The sequence below is a fragment of the Pelobates fuscus genome, chromosome 2, assembly GCF_036172605.1.
Source record: "Pelobates fuscus isolate aPelFus1 chromosome 2, aPelFus1.pri, whole genome shotgun sequence".
Taxonomy (NCBI): domain Eukaryota; kingdom Metazoa; phylum Chordata; class Amphibia; order Anura; family Pelobatidae; genus Pelobates; species Pelobates fuscus.
Window position 1 is genome coordinate 374,105,323 of NC_086318.1, and position 19,698 is coordinate 374,125,020.

The window sequence follows — 19,698 nt, forward strand, 5'->3', positions numbered from 1 at the left end:
TACCTCACAGTCAGCAGACACATTCCAGCCAATCAGAAACACACTCTCCCTAGCAGACCCTCCCACCTACTGGACAGCATCCATTTTAGCTTAATTCGGAAGCTGCAACCATTTTATTTTATTTTTTCAATTTATTTTTTATTTTTATTTTTTCAGTGCATATAAATGTTACAAGCAGATACTCCCCCCAGACACTCTGTGTTACTGCAGATACTCCCTCCAGACACCATGTGTTACTGCAGATACTCCCTCCAGACACCCTGTGTTACTGCAGATACTCCCTCCAGACACCGTGTGTTACTGCAGATACTCCCTCCAGACACTCTGTGTTACTGCAGATAATTCCTCCAGACACTCTGTATTACTGCAGATACTCCCTCCAGACACTCTGTGTTACTGCAGATACTCCCTCCAGACACTCTGTGTTACTGCAGATACTCCCTCCAGACTCCCTGTGTTACTGCAGATACTCCCTCCAGACACTCTGTGTTACTGCAGATACTCCCTCCAGACACTCTGCATTACTGCAGATACTCCCTCCAGACACTCTGTGTTACTGCAGGTACTCCGTCCAGACACCTTGTGTTACTGCAGATACTCCCTCCAGACACCCTGTGTTACTGCAGATACTCCCTCCAGACACTCTGTGTTACTGCAGGTACTCCGTCCAGACACCCTGTGTTACTGCAGATACTCCCTCCAGACACCCTGTGTTACTGCGGACACTCCCTCCAGACACCCTGTGTTACTGCAGATACTCCCTCCAGACACTGACCCAGAGCAGAATAGGGACTGTTCCCCCTACATAGGTTCACTTGGCAGATATGGATTGACACCTATCCTAAGGATCCCTGATACACACTGACACAGAGCAGAATAGGGATTGTCCCCCCTACAGAGGGTCACTTGGCAGATATGGATTGGCACCTATCCTAATGATCCCTGATACACACTGACACAGAGCAGAATAGGGACTGTTCCCCCTACATAGGGTCACTTGGCAGATAGGGATTGACACCTATCCTAAGGATCCCTGATACACACTGACACAGAGCAGAATAGGGACTGTTCCCCCTACATAGGGTCACTTGGCAGATATGGATTGACACCTATCCTAAGGATCCCTGATACACACTGACACAAAGCAGAATAGGGACTGTTCCCCCTACATAGGGTGACTTGGCAGATAGGGATTGACATCTATCCTAAGGATCCCTGATACACACTGACACAGAGCAGAATAGGGACTGTTCCCCCTACATAGGGTCACTTGGCAGATATGGATTGACACCTGTCCTCAGGGACCCTGATACACACTGACACACTGACTGCGTGGTGGGTGGGGGGCCATAAAAATAATGAGGGGGGAACCTACTGTCCTCCCCCTGGCCCCCACCCCTGCACGGTGGGTGGGGGCCATAAATCACAATTGGGGGAGGACCTACTGTCCTCCCCCGCCCCCACCCCTGCGCGGTGGGTGGGGGTCGGAAAAATAATGAGGGGGGACCTACTGTCCTCCCCCCCGGCCCTTACCCCTGTGCGGAGGGTGGGGGCCATAAATCACAATGGGGAGGACCTACTGTCCTCCCCCCGGCCCCCATCCCTGCGCGGTGGGTGGGGGCCATAAATCACAATGGGGGGAGGACCTAGTGTCCTCCCCCCACCACCACCCCTGCGTGGTGGGAGGGGGCCATAAAAATAATGAGGGGGGACCTACTGTCCTCCCCCTGGCCCCCACCCCTGCACGGTGGGTTGGGGCCAGAAAAATAATGAGGGGGGGACCTACTGTTCCCCCCAGCCCCCACCCCTTAGTGGTGGGTGCCATGAATAAAACCCCCCCCCCCAATCAAAGGTGACTAGGGGTCCCCAAGCCCCTAGTCACCCAACCCCCTACCGCCAAAAAAGTTACCCCCTACTAAAAAATAGTGAAGGGGGAATAAAATAAGTAACCTGTTAAGAAAAATTCAACTTACCATTTGACGTCTTCTTTTTTCTAAAATCTTATTTTTTCAGCCCCAAAAAAGGCCAAATAAAAAGCCATAAGAACCGACGCAATTTAAAAAAAAAATAATAATCCATCTTCACCCATGGAGGGCTCCGCGCAGACTGAGCTCTGCAGGGCGGGGGAAGGCTTATAAAGCCTTGCCACGCCCTGCAATTAGGCTAAGAACACTCTGATTGGCTGGTTTAAGCCAATCAGAGTGCTCTTTGTCATTTTACACAGCGTGGGAAAATTCCAAAGAACTTTCCCACGCTGTGTAAAATGACAAAGAGCACTCTGATTGGTGGGCTTGGAATCTAACCAATCAGAGTGCTCTTTGTCATTTTACACAGCGTGGGAAAGTTCTTTGGAATTTTCCCACGCCGTGTAAAATGACAAAGAACACTCTGATTGGTGGGCTTGGAATCTAACCAATGAGAGTGCTCTGTGTCATTTTACACAGCGTGGGAAAATTCCAAAGAACTTTCCCACGCTGTGTAAAATGACAAAGAGAACTCTGATTGGTGGGCTTGGAATCTAACCAATCAGAGTGTTCTGTGTAATTTTACACAGCGTGGGAAAGTTCTTTGGAATTTTCCCACGCTGTGTAAAATGACAAAGAGCACTCTGATTGGTGGGCTTAGAATCTAACCAATCAGAGTGTTCTGTGTCATTTTACACAGCGTGGGAAAGTTCTTTGGAATTTTCCCACGCTGTGTAAAATGACAAAGAACACTCTGATTGGTGGGCTTGGAATCTAACCAATCAGAGTGCTCTGTGTCATTTTACACAGCGTGGGAAAATTCCAAAGAACTTTCCCACGCTGTGCAAAATGACAAAAATAACTCGGATTGGTGGGCTTTGAATCTAACCAATCAGAGTGTTTACACAGCGTGGGAAAGTTCTTTGGAATTTTCCCACGCTGTGTAAAATGACAAAGAGCACTCTGATTGGCTTAAACCAGCCAATCAGAGTGTTCTTAGCCTAATTGCAGGGCGTGGCAAGGCTTTATAAGCCTTCCCCCGCCCTGCAGAGCTCATGGGTGAAGATGGATTATTTTTTTTGCGCTCGCTTTATTGCGTTGGTTCTTATGGCTTTTTATTTGCCCTTTTTTGGGGCTGAAAAAAGAAGATTTTAGAAAAAAGAAGACGTCAAATGGTAAGCTGAATTTTTCTTTACAGGTTAGTTATTTTATTCCCCCTTCACTATTTTTTAGGGTGAGGGGGGTAGGTAGAAGGTAAATTTTTTGGGGGTGGGTGGGTGGGTGAATAGGGGCTTGGGGATCCCTAGTCACCTTTGATTTGGGGGGGGATTTTTATTTAGGGCCCCCACCCACCACTCAGGGGTGGGGGTTGGGGACAGTAGGTCCCCCCCTTATTGTTTTTTTAGGGCCCCCACCCACCGCTCAGGGGTGGGGGCCAGTGGGGGAGGACAGTAGGTCCCCCCCTCATTATTTTTATGACCCCCACCCAACGGGCAGGCGTGGGGGCCGGGGGGAGGACAGTAGGTCCCTCCCCCTCATTATTTTTATGGCCCCCACCCACCGCGCAGGGGTGGGGCGGGGGGAGGACAGTAGGTCCCCCCCTCATTATTTTTATGGCCCCAACCCACCACGCAGGGGTGGGGGGCGGGGGGAGGACATTATTTTTATGGCCCCCACCCACCACGCAGGGGTGGGGGCGGGGGGAGGACAGTAGGTCCTCCCCCCATTGTGATTTATGGCCCCCACCCACCGCACAGGGGTGGGGGCAGTAGGTCCTCCCCCATTGTGATTTATGGCCCCCACCCACCACGCAGGGGTGGGGGCGGGGGGAGGACAGTAGGTCCCCCCAGTGTGTATCAGGGTCCCTGAGGACAGGTGTCAATCCATATCTGCCAAGTGACCCTATGTAGGGGGAACAGTCCCTATTCTGCTCTGTGTCAGTGTGTATCAGGGATCCTTAGGACAAGTGTCAATCCATATCTGCCAAGTGACCCTATGTAGGGGGGACAGTCCCTATTCTGCTCTGTGTCAGTGTGTATCAGGGATCCTTAGGATAGGTGTCAATCCATATCTGCCAAGTGACCCTATGTAGGAGGAACAGTCCCTATTCTGCTCTGTGTCAGTGTGTATCAGGGATCCTTAGGATAGGTGTCAATCCATATCTGCCAAGTGACCCTATGTAGGGAGAACAGTCCCTATTCTGCTCTGTGTCAGTGTGTATCAGGGATCCTAAGGATAGGTGTCAATCCATATCTGCCAGGTGACCCTATATAGGGGGAACAGTCCCTATTCTGCTCTGTGTCAGTGTGTATCAGGGATCCTTAGGATAGGTGTCAATCCATATCTGCTAAGTGACCCTATGTAGGGGGAACAGTCCCTATTCTGCTCTGTGTCAGTGTGTATCAGGGTCTCTGAGGACAGGTGTCAATCCATATGTCAAGGTGTCAATATGTTATATGTCAGGTGTCAATTCATATCCATTGTGATTTAGGAATGTTAGGTGATTTATGCCCTTTATGGATTAAAACCAGACTCTGCATCAACTGTGTAATTTTCCATGGGAGTTTTGCCATGGATCCCCCTCCGGCATGCCACAGTCCAGGTGTTAGTCCCCTTGAAACAACTTTTCCATCACTTTTGAAGTGAAGTCAATGGCGGTTCGCCCGGTTCACCGGTTCGCGAACGTTTGCGGAAGTTCCTGTTCACCGTTCGCGAACCGAAAATTTTGTGTTCGCGACATCACTATTGCAGTACACTGATTGGCACATTTCCTACCATTTGGTTCACAGATCAAGTGAGAAAAAGTAATCGATAGTAGGAAAAAGAGGCGGAGCAGTAAAAAAAAAACTATAATTACATATTATATATGAATATAGCTTCTTTTTAAACTGGTCCTCTTTTTCTCCCTTTATTGGTGACTTCCCATTTAATCTGTGAATAAAATCAACATTTAGGGCTGTCCCCTAGTCACCAATCTTTTTTTTTTTTGCGACATGGAACTCCGTATTCCAAATCAAACAAACATGTTTGGCCATCGCGTTACTCGTTTGCTTGGTTACAAGTCTGAATGACATTTCAGAGATATAAAATTCAGCCAATCAGCCCAAATTCCTCTGAATCGCAATTCGGACGGATACTAGTGCACAAGTCTAATTGTGGAGTCAACAATGATTTTTCCCCCTTTTTGTGGCATAGTTGGCCACACTTCATATCTTTTTGCCTTCTTTTCAGGCAACAGCAAAAAACAAAATATGATTTAACCCCTTAAGGACCAAACTTCTGGAATAAAAGGGAATCATGACATGTCACACATGTCATGTGTCCTTAAGGGGTTAAAGGTTGAGCTTAATGTTTTTTCAACCAAGATTATTACGTAATTATGCAATTTGTTAATAAAGTCAAAAGTATATTGAATAAATAGAGAATTGTGATCCAATTTGAAAAAAACACACAAAAACGTAAATTAAAAAATATTTCTCAGTCAGTCAATCTGGATACTTTTTTTCCATCTTGGTTTTATTTGACTCCGTCTGTGATTCCCAAACCAGTCTTTAAGGAATGGCAGTGGTCCAAGAATATTCCTTTTTTTTTTTTTTTACAGACAAACAGAAAGACACACAAAGATAGACAGACTTTGAAAGAGTAAAAGAAAGAAAGAAAGAGCAGTTGCAAGTCAGTGCAGTTGTGGTTTGTCTTTTTAGAGAGAGGATATGTGTATGTTACAGATAATTTGTAAAGCAACAGGACAGTAAGTGTGTCATATACGAAAATATGTCTTATTTTAAAATGTAAAAATAAAAAATAAATGTATCCATTTCTTTTCTGTTAATCTTGTGATCTATTCACAGTTTTGCAATCAGTTCGACAAACATGACTCAAAATAAACAGACACTCACGGCAAAACATAGGTAACATATGTAATGGCTCATTTCCAGCCGCCTCTATTCAAGAGAGATAAGATGCACATCTTGAAATGAGGCAGCATTAAGATGTCTTTGTAAATTAATGTGCCATAAATCATTGCCTCTTCCCACATCTTCCTTCCCAACAAGAATAGATCTACTGTACTTTGCCAGGTGTTTACCTCCCCCACTGAGAGGATTAAAACAATGGCTGACAAGGATGTGTCGCTATTAAACAAGGTCTTAAATTGGCTTATGTGTACAAATGCACTTATGCAAGCCTTTGCAATGCTACAGAGCTAGTGTGTGTACAGGGGTGCACCCGGCTTGTGAATACAATTGCAGAGATACGTTTTCTATGGAAAAGAATATACCAAATGCTGCAAGCATTAGCTTTAATTTAGGTCACAAGCTTTTTAACGGCTTAGTGACCAGACCGCTTTTCAATTTTCGTACCATCAGGGCTCTTTTTACATTTCTGCGGTGTTTTCCTTTTACTCATTTACTGTACCCACACATATTATATACCGTTTTTCTAGCCATTAAATGTTCTTTCTAAAGATACCATTATTTTCATCATATCATGTAATTTACTATAAAACAAAATAATAAAATCTGATGAAATTTGTTTAAAAAACCCACACTTTTTCGAACTTTGACCCCCAAAATCTGTTACGCATCTACAACCGCCGAAAAACACCTGTGCTAAATAGTTTAAAATTTTTGTCCTGAGTTTAGAAATACCAAATGTTAACCTCTTAACGCCGTTACAGAGTTCCATGCCGTCCCACATTAAAAGGGCTTTAAAGCCGTTGCAGCGGCATGGAACGCCGTAACGACTTTGAGCCCCTGGAGATGAGTTGTTTCTCACCTCCGCCGCGATCCTCTTCTGGGGGGCTGCCTGACAGCCCAGGCAGCCCCCCTCCGGCAAATGAGGCCCCGGGGGCCATGTGATCGCTCTCAAAGAGCGATCACATGGCCCCCTATAGCTGGCTATGGATCTGCCAGCAGGGGGACTGTTTGAAATATCAGACAGTCCCCCTGCTGGTAGGAAAGTAAAAAAAAAAAAAATTAAACAAGTGTAAAAATAAATTAAATATATACATATTATATATATGTAACGTCATTCTAAGTGTATTTTAATATTAATATATATTTTTATATTAATATTAAAAAAACCTTTGTATGACGTTACATATATATAATATGTATAATATATATACATATTATATATATGTAACGTCATACAAAGGGTATTTTAATATTAATATAAGTATATATATTAATATTAAAATACACTTAGAATGACGTTACATATATATAATATGTATATATATTATGTATATAATAGATGTACATATATATATTATATATAAATACGTATAATTAAAATAATAAATAAATAAAATAATAAAATAAATAAATAAAATATTGAAACAAAATTTTATATAATTTATATATGCATATGTAATTTCATTCTAACTGTATTTCGTTATTAATATATATATATATATCGGTAACAAAATACACTTAGAATGACATTCTATATATATCTATCTATATATAAAATACAAATAACCGCAAATATATATATTTATATAAATACATATAATTACATAAAAGATTACATTAGTATACACGTAGAATTTAAATACCTATAAATGCATATATATTAAAATTCTACGTGTATATTTAAATAATCTTTTAACATAATTATGTGATTTGATTAATTAAAATTTGATTGACATGCCTGACAACACAGGGAGAAAGTGCAGAGAATTTAATTCGCAATCACTATATTTGACCCTGTAACTCTCCAAGACACCATAAAACCTGTACATAGGGGGTACTTATTTACTCGGGAGACTTCGCTGAACTCAAATATTAGTGTTTCAAACTGGTAAATTGTATTACAACGATGATATTTAAGTAAAAGTGACGTTTTTAGCATTTTTTACAAACGAACGGCACTTTTATGGACTATATTATTGTTGTAATATGTTTTACTGTTTTAAAACACTAATATTTGTGTTTAGTGAAGTCTCCCGGGAATAACAGTACCCCCCATGTACAGGTTTTATGGTGTTTTGGAAAGTTAGAGAGTCACATATAAGGCTTGCATTTCATTTTTTTCACATTGAAATTTGCCAGATTGGTTATGTTGCCTTTGAGAGCGTATGGTAGCCCAGGAATGAGAATTACCCCCATGATGGCATACCATTTGCAAAAGTAGACAACCCGAGGTATTGCGAGTGGGGTATGTCCAGTCTTTCTTAGTAGCCACTTAGTCACAAACACTGGCCAAATATTCGTTTTTTGCTTTTTTCACACAAAAACAAATATGAACGCTAACTTTGGCCAGTGTTTGTGACTAAGTGGCTACTAAAAAAGACTAAACATACCCCACTTTCAATACCTTGGCTTGTCTACTTTTTCAAATGCTATGCCATTATGGAGGTAATTCTCATTCCTGGGCTACCACACCGTCTCAAAGGTAACATTACTAATTTGGAAAATTTCAATTTGAAAATGGAATGTTCTATATTTGACCCTGTAACTTTCCAAAACAACATAAAACCTGTTAATGGGGGTACTGTTGTAATCGTGAGACATCGCTGATTACAAATATGCGCATTTTTTGCAGAAAAACATAACAGTATTATGACATTCACAGTTAAAATGTCAGACGGAAATGCAAATTTAAAAAAAAATCTTATTTTCTCACATCTTTTTTATTTTATTCATAATGAATTATGTTCCATATATGAATAGTTAATGATAAATTAAAGCCCTGTTTCTCCTGAACAAAATGATATATAATAAGTGTGGGTGCATATAATATGAAAGAGGGGAACTACGGGTGAACAGACATATGGCGCAAATTCCAGTTTTTGTTTACGTTTTGTTTCGATCAGAACGTGCACTATTGACTCCGTCCTGAAGGGGTTAACATGTTCTTAGCTTTTTTTTAAGAAAGTTATAGGGCTATAAGTACCAGTAGCACTTTGCTATTTCAAAACCATTTGTTTTCTCAAAATTAACGCAAGTTACATTGTAACACTGATATCTGTCAGGAATCCCTGAAGAACCCTTCACATGTATATATTTTTTAAAAGAAGACAACCTAATGTGTTAAATTTGGGGTATAATGACTCTTTTCATGCAACCATTTTACCACCAATCTATGCCAAATTTAAAAAAATAAAAAATAATAATTGGTGATTTTTTTTACATACATAGCAATTTAAGAATCCATGTACGGAGAACTTTAAGGGTTACTGCCAAAGAACACCCCAATATGTGTTCAGAAACATCTCCTGAGTACAGTGATACCCACCATGTATAGGTGTGTCAGGTTCTCTGGGTGCTAAAACACCTTATTTGGAAGGCGCGCATTCCAGTTTTCCAACTTGGAATTTTCTCAGCTGGTCATCATGCACCCATGTCCTATTTGGAACATTAAACCATATAATTTTGAAAGGTAGACACCCTAGTGTAGTTCAAATGGTGGTATTTTAACACTTTCCATGCACTAATTCTACCACCAGTCTTTGTCAACCTTTTGGTAGTAATTTTTCATGTTATTTTTCTCTCACGTTGTACTTTAAGCATGGATTCTCAGTTCCTGTTATGTGTTACTGACAAAGAACATTCCAATATGTGTTCAGCAACATCTCACAAGTACAACAGTGCTCCTTAATGTACAGGTTTTATGGGTTTTTGCAAACTTACAGGGGTCAAATGTAGTGTTTTCCCCTTTTCCATGTGTGTCTATTGAAATTTGCCAGATTGGTTTGCTGGGCCTATGTTGCCCTTGAGACCGTATAGCAGCCCAGAAATGAAAATTAACCCCATCATGACATACCATTTGTAAACGTAGACAACCCATGGTATTCAAAATGGGGTATGTCCAGTCTTTTGTAGTAGCCACTTAGCCACAAACGCTTGCCAAAGTTAGCATTCATATTTGTTTTTTGCATTTTTTTAAATTCAAAAACTGCACTTTTGCTGGTGATTTCATCGTCGTGATAGGTTTTACTGTGTTAAACACTCATATTTGTGTTGAGCGAAGTCTCCCTAGTATAACAATACCCCCCATGTACAGGTTTTATAGTGTTTCGGAAAGTTACAAGGTCAATATAGGGCTTGCCCAATTCAGTTTACCGGGTCTGGGTTGCCTTTTGAGACCATCCAATCACACTGCTCTGTGTCATTTTACACAGCGTGGGAAAGTTCTTTGGAATTTTCCCACGCTGTGTAAAATGACAAAGAGCACTCTGATTGGCTTAAACCAGCCAATCAGAGTGTTCTTAGCCTAATTGCAGGGCGTGGCAAGGCTTTATAAGCCTTCCCCCGCCCTGCAGAGCTCAGTCTGCACGGAGCCCTCCATGGGTGAACATGGATTTTTTTTTGTGCGCTCGTTTTTTTATTTATTTATTTTTTAATTGCGTCGGTTATTATGGTTTTTTATTTGCCCTTTTTTAGGGCTGAAAAAAGAAGATTGTAGAAGAAAGAAAACATCGAATGGTAAGTTGTTTTTATCTCATTTTTTTTTTTTTTACAGGTTTTTAGTTAAAGGTCCCCCCCTCATTATTTTAAGGGTGAGGGGGGTAGGTAGGGAGATACATTTTTTTGGGGGGGAGGGATGTCTAGGGTCCCCCCCTTTGTATTTAGGGCCCCCACCCACCGCTCAGGGTTGGGGGCCGGGGGGGGGGGGACAATAGGTCCCCCCATATAATATATGTGTATATAATACGACGTGTATATATATATATATATATATATATATATATATATATACACTTATTTCCTACATATGCATAATATATTATAATTAAAGCATTTTACAATATATTATACATATATAATGCATATATATGATTTCATTATAAGTGTATTTTGATATATATAAAATATATAAATATATATATTTATTTATTTTTATTTATTTTTTTAATACATTTTTATTTGATTTTAGACAAAAAATAAGTTACACATATCTCATACAAGAATACAAAAGCGACAATAAATACCAAACATTCAATCTCTACACTTACTTCTACCATACATCATTCTTAGGACATACAGAGTGGGTTTAGGATACAGCATACGTAGGGTATATTATATATTTCTTACTCTATAAACTTTCCATAAATCCGAAGTGAATTAATGAAACTACTCTTAAATTTCTATGATTTGTAGACACTTTTTTCCCATCTCGTATTTTTGTACATTATCTTTCCTCCTGTAAATAGTGATGTCGCGAACATACAATTTTCGGTTCGCGAACCGGGCGAACCGGGCAAACCGCCATAGACTTCAGTAGGCAGGCGAATTTTAAAACCCACAGGGACTCTATCTGGCCACAATAGTGGTTGAAGGGGGGGGGGGAGGAGACCTACTCTCCTTCCCCCCGGCCCCCACCCCTGGGCGGCGGGTGGGGGCCTTAAAGATAATGAGTGGGGGACCTACTGTCCTCCCCCTCTCCGGCCCCCACCCCTGGGCGGCGGGTGGGGGCCATAATGATAATGAGGGGGGGGACCTACTGTCCTCCCCCCCCGGCCCCCACCCCTTGGCAGCGGGTGGGGGCCATAAAGATAATGAGGAGGGGACCTACTGTCCTCTCCCCCCAGCCTCAACCCCTGGGCGGCGGATGGGGGCCATAAAGATAATGAGGGGGGACCTACTGTCCTCCCCCTCTCCGGCCCCCACCCCTGTGCGGCGGGTGGGGACCCTAAAAGTAACAATAAGGGGGGGACCTACTGTCCCCTCGGCCCCCACCCCTGAGCGGTGGGTGGGGGCCCTAAAATTAACAATAAGGGGGGGACCTATTGTCCCCCCGGCTCCCACCCCTGAGCGGTGGGTGGGGGCCCTAAAAATAACAATAAGGGGGAACCTATTTGCCCCCCCCCAGTCCCCACCCCTGAGCGGTGGGTGGGGGCCCTAAAAATAACAATAAGGGGGGACCTATTGTCCCCCCCGGCCCCCACCCCTGAGCGGTGGGTGGGGGCCCTAAAAATAACAATAAGGGGGGACCTATTGTCCCCCCCGGCCTCCACCCCTGAGCGGTGGGTGGGGGCCCTAAATAGAAAGGGGGGGGACCCTAGTCACCCCCCCAAAAAAAATTTATCTCCCTACCTACCCCCCCTCACCCTAAAAATAATGAGGGGGGGACCTTTAACTAAAAGCTTGTAAAAAAAAAAAAAAAATTAGATAAAAACAACCTTACCATTCAATGTTTTCTTTCTTCTAAAATCTTCTTTTTTCAGCCCCAAAAAAGGCCAAATAAAAACCATAATAACCGATGCAATAAAAAAAAACAACGAGAGCACAAAAAAATAAATCCATGTTCACCCATGGAGGGCTGCGCGCAGACTGAGCTCTGCAGGGCGGGGCTAAGGCTTATAAAGCCTTGCCACGCCCTGCAATTAGGCTAAGAACACTCTGATTGGCTGGTTTAAGCCAATCAGAGTTCTCTGTCATTTTACACAGCATGGGAAAATTCTCAAGAACTTTCCCACGCTGTGTAAAATGACACTGAGCACTGTGATTGGATGGCTTGAAATCCATCCAATCACAGTGCTCTGTGTCATTTTACACAGCATGGGAAAATTGAACTTTATTGATTTATTTTTTGTGCGCTCGTTTTTTTTGTTTTGTTTTTATTTTTATTGCGTCGGTTATTATGTTTTTTTATTTGCCCTTTTTTAGGGCTGAAAAAAGAAGATTGTAGAAGAAAGAAAACATCGAATGGTTTTAATCTATTTTTTTTTTAATCTGAAACATCGAATGTTTTTATCTAATTTTTTTTTTTTACAGGTTTTTAGTTAAAGGTCCCCCCTCATTATTTTTAGGGTGAGGGGGGTAAGTAGGGAGATAATTTTTTTTGGGGGGAGGGATGTCTAGGGTCCCCCCCTTTGTATTTAGGGCCCCCACCCACCGCTCAGGGGTGGGGGCCGGGGGTGGACAATAGGTCCCCCCTTATTATGATTTTTAGGGCCCCCATCCACCGCTCAGGGGTGGGGACCGGGGGGGGGACAATAGGTCCCCCCCTTATTGTTAATTTTAGGGCCCCCACCCACTGCTCAGGGGTGGGGGCCGGGGGGGACAGTAGGTCCCCCCTTATTGTTATTTTTAGGGCCCCCACCCACCGCTCAGTGGTGGGGGCCGGGGGGGGGACCAGTAGGTCCCCCCTTATTGTTAATTTTAGGGCCCCCACCCACCGCCACAGGCTGCTCACTGTTTAATAGACATGTAATAATTTTTACTTAGTATTGGTAAATTTGGCCACAAAAAAAAAAAAAAAATAGGGGGCGAACCGAACATCGCATATGTTCTAACACGCTATGTTCGCCAGGAACTATTCGCCAGTGAACCATTTGGGACATAACTACCTGTAAATACCTATCTCATTCTTAATCTGAGACTTAAGCTGTTTCTCCCAATGTTTACAATCAATTATATATATATTTTTTAAATGTATTACCGTTTATTATTTATTTGTTTATTTATTTAAATTTTTTTCACCAGCAGGGGGACTGCCTGTCAGTTCAACTGAGCCCAGACAGTCCCCCCTAAGAAGAAGACCGATCGCCCCCCTAAGAAGAAGACCGACTGCCCGCGGGGGAACGGCGGCGATTGCTAAGTACATTGGAAGGGAGGGTAGGGGTTAAATTAAAAAAATATATATTTATTTAAAAAAAATATTTTTTATATTTACCAAGTACAGGTAGAGCATTGGAAGCCTGGCTGATGGCTTCCGATGCTCTGCCTCACTGCCGGGCTCCACGTGGAGCAACCCTGAAGTGATCGCTCCGGGGGGACTGATCACCCGGTGTTCTCCGGCAACACAGCAGTGAGGGGGGTATTGCAGCATTGCCTCAACATCGAGGCAATGCTGCAATACCATTAGAGCTGCTGGAAGTGATCATGAGCGCTTCCAGCGCTCTAATTACTCGCGGACATATCAGGTACATCCTTTGTCCTTAAAGACTGTTTTCTGTCTGACGTACCTGATACATTCGCTGTCGCTAAGAGGTTAAATATAATAATTAATTCCCTTTTTGGGTCACAGCCCAGCAATGGTTTCAGGCATACATGTTCTAAGGAGGGATATAACCATCAAGAAGGCGGACAAAGGGGGTGGGATCGTGTTAATGATGACGGATTATCATTTACAAGAATCTTTAAAAATGTTGGTTGACAAAAAAACGTATTTTACACTTAAAATTACCCTACAATCCAATTTAATTTACAACTAAAATTAATAATAGAAAAGGCTCAAAGTCAGAATATCATTTGACAGCAGAATTACTTCTTATAACCAAAAATCCAATAATTCACAGTTTTTAAATTCTGCCAAAAAACCTACTAACATCTCCTTAACCTCCCAGGCCACCCGATCATTAGTGGGGTTGATTTAATAACTGAAAATGTATCAGCTTTTGCTGACTCCTACTTACAAAACTATGCTTAAGGAGCTCCTTCCTATATAAGAGATACTAAGACCTTCCTACAGGAAATTGAAAACATTGAGTGGGACTCCAACTACAGTTGGGCCACACTTGATGTCACCTCACTTTACACCGTTATCAGCCATGACTTGGGGCTAGAAGCCATTGATCATTTCATGACAAAAGACCCTAGCCTACCATGTAACCTACAACAATTTATCCTTATTTCAGTAAAATTTATTTTGGAGCACAATTACTTTTTCTTTAATGGCAATTTGTATTTACAAACGGGTGCAGCCATGGGCACCAGGTTTGCCCCAGTTATGCGAACATCTACATGAGGAGATGGGAGAACCTATTTGTGTGGCCTTGCCATGACTGAAGGGAAAACCTGCTGCTCTGGCGGAGATACATCAATGATGTTATTATTATTTGCAAAGGGCCTTCTTTTATTTTTCAAGATTTTGTTAATTTTCTTAATCATAATCAATACAATCTAAAATGTACTCCTGTTTGGAATAAACATGAAATTAACTTTCTTGATCTGACTCTATTATGTGAGAATGGACAGATCAAAACTAGATGTTACTTCAAGCCAACTGATGGCAATGGATACGTCCACCATGCAAGCTGCCACCATTGTCCCTGGCTGAAGGGTATAGCCGAGGGCAATTTAAACGTCTTAGACACAATTGTTCACATTTGCAAGATTTCACAATCCTCTACCAACATATTAAGAAGAAAGTCCTGGAGAAGGGGTTTGGGAAGAATGCCTTAGAAAAAGAGAGCTATACAAATGGAAAGGAATAATCTATTAATCCCAAAATGATACATTCAGGTCTGCTTTCATCACCCAGTATAATCTGGATCATGTAAAAATAAAAAAGGTCTATCAAAACATTGGCCTATATTATTGCAGGACCCAGTCGTAGGAGCTTATCTACCTAGACATCCCACACTTATTTACAAAAAATAATCGTAATTTAAAAAATATGTTAGCCCCCAGTTATGTTATCAAAACCAACACCCATGCTATTAGGGACAATACATGTATGTTTAGAGGATGCAATTCTTGCAAAGAATTCTCCACTATCATTCTGAAAAAAAACGAACCAATTTTCTAGTTTCGTAACAGGCGATACATTTCAAATTAAATCTGACATAGGATACCATACGGACTTTGTGGTTTATTTACTGCAGTGTCCGTGTGGCAAACCATATGTAGGTTGCACAAAAAGGGTTCTCAAGGGTAGGATTTTGGAACATATAGGCAACATAAAAAAAAAGTCTTAAAGTCCCAGTTCATTGTAACTCCTGCCCCCTATTTTCTTTTAAGGATTTTAAATGTCGGCATTGAAAGTGTCCTGCCGTATTGGAGGGGTGGTGATATTGTTAAAAAACTTGCCCAACGTGAAACATTTTGGATTCACAAACTTCAAACCCTAGAGCCAAAAGGACTGAATGTGGACATAGACTTGGTTTGTGTTTTATGATTTTTTATGATTTTCATTATCATAAATTTTTGTTAAGATTTACAACTTTTTATAATATCTATGATAAGTACATAGGTCCTTATTTGTTGTCTTGATGTTCTCCTTCCTGTGTGATATTTTGAATACATCTCCTCATACATTTGAATTTGAGGTGATTCATTTTATCTTACGTTCAGCCTAGAACTAGTCAATTTAGATATACATTTATTGCTAAGATAGGTATGTGTGGTTATATAGATGCACCGTTTTGTTATTGATTGTATTTTGGGAACAGAAAAATAATTAAGAATAATCACATTAAAAAAATCAACCATTAAAGCACAATCAGCACTGGTCAATTGATATTATATGTGTTGTGTATTATCATGCCGAGATATGTGCAATGTTCTATTAACAATCTATTCATCATAGAGACAATATTTTGTCACAATATCACATTAAAGTGTACCTAGCACAGGCCACTTTAAATAAATTGACTACTCCACATAGTAAACAAAGTCATACATAATAATGGGAGGGATGCTCCACTGTCATTTTGCATATTACTGATGTTATAATATATTGTAATTCAATTTTATTACGTGAGAGTAATCATAATTCTCTTTAGCAGATTCATAGTAGGATCTCCATTTACAATCCAAGGTTCTAGACAATTTATATCTCCCAATTACCACCAGATGTCGTACAACACGTTAGTACACCTGCTAGTGGAACACATGGCCATATTGGTTCCTATACTATACAGTAAACCACGGATGGAACGCACGGAAGTGTTTAGTGGAACGCACTTTTAGTTCCGATTCCCAACAGCCGTTCGTGCACCAGCTGAGAAGGAGGAAGATTAAAGACCCACAGGTGATACAACTAATTGGATCACAAAGGAAGACACACGCCAACGGAACTGCCAGTGAACTTAAGGACTAGCCTTATTTAAGAGGACTTGCAGGTGGGAATGGTTAGGCTGCTTAATTGTGTATTCTATTGTTAATTATATTGATTTTAGGTCTTATTTTGACGAAACGCCTAGGACCATACTCTGTATTTTATTTTATTGGTGCTTGTTCACCTTTTATTCAAAATAAAGCCACATTTATTTACCATCTATCTGAAACCCTGCCTTTAAAAGAGCATACACGGACCAAGGCGTGGGTTAATTGCCCCCATCACCATCCGGGGAGGCACCCTTTAAGCGCATTACATCTCCTTCCTGTGAGTGCATTGATCATCAGCGCATATATATTACTCATAACTGTATTACACTATCTTTGTTTTATGTTCTCTTTTAGAATATACAGCCGGTTTCCATATATGTTTTTGTTGTTCCTATACATGTTCTAGAAAGGCTCCTTATCACACAAATGTCCAGCGACTTACAGAGTCTATGTCTTGACCCAATTGGGACCCAGATATGTACTTCTGAATTTGCCGTTGGTACACAGTGCAATCCTGGGCCTCTGGTAGAAATCCACAACCTCCCTAAGTTTTGTTCGACCCTTGGCCATACTGAGGTTAACTGGTTAACAAGTAGTCAACACTGTCTCTGAGACAAATCACCTACTGATTTACCTACTTGTTTTTGTCTGCAGAAGTCCATCTGATATGCAAGATGGCAAGCTAAGCCAAGATACCATTTAATCGACCATTCAGGTGGCAATTCTTCTTAAGCTGGACTACTTATTTGCAGTGGTAGCTAGTGAAGTTTAAACATGGTGGGGCAGTAGACTATACCTCTGGAATTTGACTTTGCCACCTGACTTGTTGCTCTGCCCACCTAATCTCATGTACTTAAACCCTCTCCCAATGAAGCATCCTGTTCTGTTCCATATAATAAACCTGTAGATACAGGTATTTTAGAAACAACAACCACTCAAAAAAAGCAAACCATGAACTCTTGTACCGAACTGGCTAATGACTCCCCAATGATGCTGCCAGAGGAGGTATTACATTTCCAGCACTAAATGGGTTGAACTCCTTATGTGCAGTATTTCTTAGGGAAAAACTGCACATACAGACTCAAAAGACCACTTCAAATCACTGAAGTGGTCATAGTGCTTGAAGTGACCTTTTAAGAAGACACAGAAATGTTGTCAGCTTAATATCAGACAGTGGGCCAAGAAGAAGACTGATATTACCAGAGACCCTTCTATCTTCTTTCCTTCCATGTCAGTACCACAGCCTGTGATCCCACAATCACCTTGCAGACTGAGACTGAAATGTCACCTGGCGGGTGGTCGATGAGAAAACCACACCTCATTGAGGGATACATTTGATCTTTCAGTTTTGCCTAGAAAATATTTTATAAGCACTGGAAGCTGATTTATAGGGACAGTTGAGACAGCATTCTCCCATCACAGCAATCAAATCTACTGGTGTTGTCACAACTAGGTAATATAATGTATTAGTGTGTGTGTCATGCTGTTATGCAGTGTCGTCTCGCGCTTGTTGCTGGCTGGAGATGCTACTAAAATGCTGAACAACTAATCATGTCAAGATGAGACTCAATGCCCAACAGGGAGCCAGGTAAGAGGGCAAACTATTTTAAAATGGCTGACTCATTATCAGAGAGAAACAACAATATATGTGAAACACAACCCCAGTGAGAAATGTATAAATTTAGAGCAAACCGGGACTTCCCCTGAATTTTGGGTGAGGTGTCCTGGATGAATCCCCGAAGACTTCCTCCTGTCTTCAATAGATATATTGCAAATAGGATAGGGGAAAATCTGCTAAACACAAGCAAAATAAAAAAACATAGCGTATAACTGTGTGGGGACTGGTGTTAATGTGTAATCACAATTGGACACTCACAAATTAGTGGAGTTAAAACAGCCTTAAAAGGTATCTCTTTCTTCAGTATCCAATGTGTTGTCCCTCTTCACATATTCATCAGCGGATGGACGTATATATCTCAGAAGACAAAATATATACAGAAATTGTAGTGCACTTCCAGAGTTTAAGTAAAAAAAGTTTTAATAACTTACATTCAGGTAAAAAATAAACAGCATGTCACCATAAGACGTCCTACGCGTTTCGTCCTTGGACTGGACTTCCTCAGGGACTTGGTGAGATAAGGTGCAATCACAAATATTAACAGCAATAAAAATATCCCTCCCGCAGGATGTATAAAAGGACTGCGGGAGGGATATTTTTATTGCTGTTAATATTTGTGATTGCACCTTATATCACCAAGTCCCTGAGGAAGTCCAGTCCAAGGACGAAACGCATAGGACGTCTTATGGTGACATGCTGTTTATTTTTTACCTGAATGTAAGTTATTAAAACTTTTTTTACTTAAACTCTGGAAGTGCACTACAATTTCTGTATATATTTTGTCTTCTGAGATATATACGTCCATCCGCTGATGAATATGTGAAGAGGGACAACACATTGGATACTGAAGAAAGAGATACCTTTTAAGGCTGTTTTAACTCCACTAATTTGTGAGTGTCCAATTGTGATTACACATTAACACCAGTCCCCACACAGTTATACTCATTATCAGAGAGCACAGCACCACGATACACCTACTATCATAACCACTATAGCGGCTGTACTGGCTATAATGGTTGGAGTACCAATTTAATAAAATTGTTTTAATACTTTATAACAGTATTCTTTCAGTCTTCCTTCAGGCCAATGATGCAACCCTGAACGGTGCTACACAACGAGTTAATTTGACTCTGCCCTTGGTAGTATTCCTTACATACATTAACCCTTCAAATCCTGCACCCTTCATACCTATATCACCAATAAAGTATATAAGAAATGCTGCTGTTATCTTGACTTTAATACTATCATTCTTTTTAGACGTCACTCTTTGGCCTCTTATCACCCTGGCTCTCTCAATCCTTTATGATGTAATACATTTTAATTTAAGATCAGGGTT